This window comes from Gossypium arboreum, chromosome 5 (genome assembly GCF_025698485.1).
Source record: "Gossypium arboreum isolate Shixiya-1 chromosome 5, ASM2569848v2, whole genome shotgun sequence".
Lineage (NCBI taxonomy): Eukaryota > Viridiplantae > Streptophyta > Magnoliopsida > Malvales > Malvaceae > Gossypium > Gossypium arboreum.
In genome coordinates, this window is record NC_069074.1 from 15874319 (window position 1) to 15879688 (window position 5370).

The 5370-nt window shown below is 38.6% G+C and overlaps 1 non-coding gene across 1 annotated transcript; it reads right to left on the bottom strand.

The window, feature by feature from the left end:
• Nucleotides 1–4507: 4507 nt before the first annotated feature.
• On the bottom strand, nt 4508–4583 carry TRNAF-GAA (transfer RNA phenylalanine (anticodon GAA)). The gene has a single exon. It is a non-coding gene; the product is annotated as a tRNA-Phe (tRNA).
• Nucleotides 4584–5370: the final 787 nt, after the last annotated feature.

The window sequence follows — 5370 nt, forward strand, 5'->3', positions numbered from 1 at the left end:
TTTAGAAACTGTATGGCCCATAGGCCTATTTTATAACACATGTAATGTCAAATGAAAGAATGCAACCCATTTGGGAGACTACTCAACCCACCATTCGCTACTCTCCACCGTACCAACCAACACACCATGTGGGATTAACTCGACCCACCCCGCCATAACTCTCCACCGGCAAATATAGTTTATCATATAACCGGAGGCCTAGCCTCTTTTAATAACTGGGGCAAAAGCCCTTTTAATAACTGGGGCATAAGCCCTTTAATAACTGGGGCATAAGCCCTTTTGATAACTGGGGCATAAGCCCTTTTGATAACTGGGGCATAAGCCCTTTAATAACCGGGGCATAAGCCCTTTTGCACTTCCTCCATCCATATAAATTCCCAACCCAATGCATTTATGAACATCTCATGTGCATATCATACATATCATGTGCATATCATACATGTCATGTGCATATCATACATATCATGTTTATCAAAATCCCATGCATTAAGTTCATATATAAACCCTAGGGGTATAATGGTCATTTCATATTATAAGGGTAATCTTGTAATTTTACCAAAATTAGGGTTTCCATGTTCATTAACATTTATAAACAATTCATGGGTGCAAGCAGTGATTACGGCCCGTTTTTAGCGAAATCGAGTTATTGGGCCAAAAACCCCTAATAGGCCCTACTTAGCCAATTTCGTCATCTAGGCCCATTTAGCCTATATTCCATAATGGTTTTATCAGTCTCGATCATAATTTAACTAGTTTTCATATTCTACCAATTTTACCCAAATGGGCTGAAAGCTTTGTTGGGCCTATTGCGACCCTCGAGGCCCAACTTACCGTGAATGCCAAAAATCATGTTCTTACCGTTTCCAATGTTCCCGATCATCATCTCAATGAATCTAACTAACTAATGAGCATTCGCTTGCTCACGAGTCCTCGAAATGCCAGAATTTCGGCATTTCGGCTTTTCGGCATTTATCGCTTTAAGCTATGAAAGGGTTCGTTTACACACCTGATTTGTGATATTCCTCGACGAGATCTCCTACACGATTTCTCCTACCATCAGTTGTTAAATAGATCAGCTCGCAATAATTGAACCAAATCAAGAACTATCCAATATCAACACTTACACATTCGGCCACCCTCCATAATGGCCTTAGGCACCTTACCTTTGTCGCGATTGATGACTAGGCCTAGCTACTCCGGTGATCCAAGCTACTCCAAGTCGACACTACACCTTGCTGCTCCTTTAATAAATAAACCAAAAATATTAAAAGAAGACCCCATAAAGTCTATGCCCATATTCGGCCATCTCCCTAAATTTGGGGTTTCGACTTTTGGCCAAAGTTACACTAGGAATTGTTTAGAGTTTGAACACTTACCACAGTCTTTCTCCTCTTGAATCCAGATGCCTAAAAGGTAAAGGAATCGAACGACAACTATAGAAAAGAAAAGAAAAGGTTGCTGGTCACAAAGAATCGACACCCCCTATCTTCACTGATTTCGGCTTTTTGCGGTATTTCGGTAGAAGTAGAGATTAAGGAAAGAAACAATGGTGAATGGAGGAAATAGTGGGCTGTTTTGAAAGAAGAAAAGGAAGAAAAATGAATAGGAGGGAGGTAGATTCGGCTGGAAAAGAAAAGAGAAAAAGGCTACACACCAAAGAAGAAATCGGCACAACTAAGACCCTAATGCCGAAATTACTAACCTAATACCCCTCTGCTGAAAATCTCCTCTCAATCTCCTTATTCGCCAACTCTATCTCCATATCACATCCTAAAATCTCTCCCTTATCCCTCCTTAATTTATGCATTTGACTTGATCCAACTCTCCTCTTCTGAAATCCACTTGGGTTCCAACACTTACCCTTCCCGCACATAAAATAAATACTCTTATTTGCAAACACAGGAATCGAACCCAGGTCTTCCTCTATGCTCCACACGCCACCTTTTTAGGAGCTTAGTGGCGTCACCCTTGCCACTTTACCAAAGCTCTTTTTGTGATACATTTTACCCACAACTTAATATAAGGGCACCTAGCCAGAACCCCTAACTCCTAAGTCCAAAATTTAAAAATTCTACCGGGTTTTGGCCAACTCATGGGCCTTCCATAGGCCCATTTACATACCCAAATTATGAATTCTATAATCACATACCAAATTTTAGAAATTTACTTAAAATATCAAGAATCGCGAAAAACCCGAAAATCAGGATGTTACATAACCATTCATGAAAAGATTCTGTGAATAACCTATTAATCTCGCGATGTTGTAATCTTCGTGAGCGTGAACGAGATCTTAAGACTTGCTTGTACTCACTATGTTAAAAACATGTTTAATTTGTTAAAAAATAAACAAATAAAAAAAAAGATGAATATTTATCATATTCTAGAACTTACTTGCGTAATTGTTCAAGTGCATCGTGGTGGAAAAGAACATATCTATGTGCTTGTATCCAAGATCGGTCATCTAATTCTGTAATTTCAACTTTGCCGATTGGTTCTCTATAACTTTGAAATAAATAAGTTCCGGCCAAGCTAGGATCATTGAGTCCGACATTTCTACTTGGTCTATTCAATCTTGTTTTAACATCTTCTAAATATCTAGAATAGAATGTCATACACTCCTCTGCCAAGTAGCCTTCAGCAATCGATCCTTCCGGATAACGCTTGTTACGGCAATAAGACTTCAATTTTCTAAGGAACCAAAACACCATATACAACATTATCAAAACTGGTAACTATAGGTATAAAGGTGGAATGCCTTCGAAATAAATTAGCACCTTTCAATTGGATACATCCAACGATAGAAAACCGGCCCACCAATTATTGCTTCATGAGGGAAATGAATGACAAGGTGCACCATAATTATGAAAAAGGAAGGTGGAAAGATCTTCTCCAAATTGCATAATGTCAAAGCGGCTCGATCTTGTACTTTTTCAAGTTCTTCAACATTCAAAACTTAGCCACAAATTGCTTTCATTATATTGGACAGTTCAATTATACAAGATGTTACCTTCTTTGACATACAGCACCGTAAAGCAACTGGAAGTAGATCTTGCATCAAGATGTGATAGTCATGTGATTTTAATGAATATAGTCTTCGATCTTTAAGACTTACACATCGAGATATATTTGATGCATACGCATCTGGAACCTTTATATCCTTCAACACCGTGCAGAACATTTCTTTCTCTTCCTTTGACATTGCAAAAATTGTAGGCGGCAACCAATATTTTCCATTAGGACGTACTTGGGGATGAAGATCACGTCTAATTCCCATGTGAACTAAATCAAGTCGACTCTGAAGATTATCTTTTGATTTACCATCGACGTTCAAAATTGCCTGGATGATGTTCTCGCAGACATTCTTTTCAATATGCATCACATCAAGATTGTGGCGTAATATGTGATGCTCCCAATAAAACAACTCAAAAAAATACTTCTTTTCTTCCACAAGTCGCCTCATTAGGGTCATCCTCCTCGTCGATTCATCATCGATTCATCCTCGATCGTCTATTTGTTTGCTGTTAGATGGTTGATTCACTTAGTAATCGAAATCCATATCTTTTAACATGAATAAGATTTGAGATCAATGGTCCTTTCAGGAGCTTTTTCAACTCTTGATGCATCAAATAAAGCTCTCGAAATCTATAGCTATGATTTTCATCTAACCACCGACGATGCCCCATATAGCGAACTTCTTCCCATTATATAACCATTGTGAACACGTTTGAGCGGCACAACAAGGACAAGCATAACGTCCTCGGTACTCCAACCGGATAAATTCGCATATCTTGGAAATCATTAATTGTCCACAAAAAGCGAAGACGTAGGTGAAAATTCTCCTTTCTCAATACATCATACGTCTCAACACCGCCCATAATTGTTTTAACTCTTCAATCGGTGGCTGCAGATATATGTCAATATCATTTCCGGGGCCTTTCTCTCCAGGGATAATCATAGATAATATCAAAGAAGATTGCTTCATGCAAAGCCATGGAGGCAAATTATAAAGAACAAGGACCACAGGCCAAGTACTGTACGAGGTGCTCATGATTTTAAAAGGATTAAATCCGTCAGATGCTAACCCGAGCCTTACACTCCGAGCATCACTTGCAAAGCTTGGAAATTTATTGTCAAATGATTTCCATGCTAAAGAATCAGCAGGATGCCTTAATAATCCATCATCCGTTCGTTGATCATGATGCCACGTCATAAACTCGACTGTCTTTGACGACATGAATAGCCTTTGAAGCCTTGGGATTAGCGGGAAATATCGCAAAATCTTGTTCGGTTTCCTTCTTGACTGTGGCCCATATTCATCCTCATTAACATCTTCTACATCTCTATTCATCCAACGAGATTTACCGTAAACATGACAAGACTGTTGATTTCTCCGATCACCCCAATACCAAGAGAGGGTTTACTCTCAGATACCTAGCTAGATAAGTATGTATTATGTCGATCCATATCAATTAATTTGTAGAGTAGATACTCATACAAATTAATCATATGCCAGGAACCAGATTTGAACTGGTGACACGAGGATTTTCAGTCCTCTGCTCTACCAACTGAGCTATCCGTTGGGCAACTATGAATTTTGTTGTAACCAAGGCCCAAATCTTTTATCACTTTCTTCATGTCTTTACATGATTGAGGGATTTTTGCAAACGGGAACATTTCTTCAAAAGCTCTAACAGCATTGTCAAAGAGTTTCCGATCCACCCTCCCAAACATTTTAAGTGGAAAAGGCGAATATAGAATGACATTTTCGAAAATTTTGATCCCTCATAAAGTTCTTCATTCATTTCACCAAGTAACGTGTAGAACTTCGCCGCTTCTTCATTCGGTTGTTCATCCGGTACACTTCTTCTCGTTTCCATAAAAGTATTCCCACCGATATTATAATCATCGATGCAACATAGTTTGGTGGAAATGATTGGAAACTTTCACTCGATATATTAAATGCATCCCGCATCATACCTTCCATGTCATCTTCTCTAACATGCTTGACGGTAACCACTATAAGGATAACCGGATTAATCATCGAAGAGGCTCCACTAGGTGTACACTCTCCATGGAAAATCTATTTTTATACCCCGAATGAAGCCATCAACAATTAGATGTTCGTGAGACAACTTCACGATAATGCCAATAGATATTGCCACACTTCTTACAGGCAAAGAATCATATTCTCTTGGCTTGAATTGTGAAATGCAAAATCTAAAAAGGATTGCACTCCATTTTGATACTCGTTGCTTGCCCTTGAGAAATTCATCCAAATCCTATCCATTTCGTAGTTGTTGAAGTCTAAAGTTGGCAATAAGTTACACGGGTAAGTTGTATATTATGTAAGTCTTGATATGATATATATTT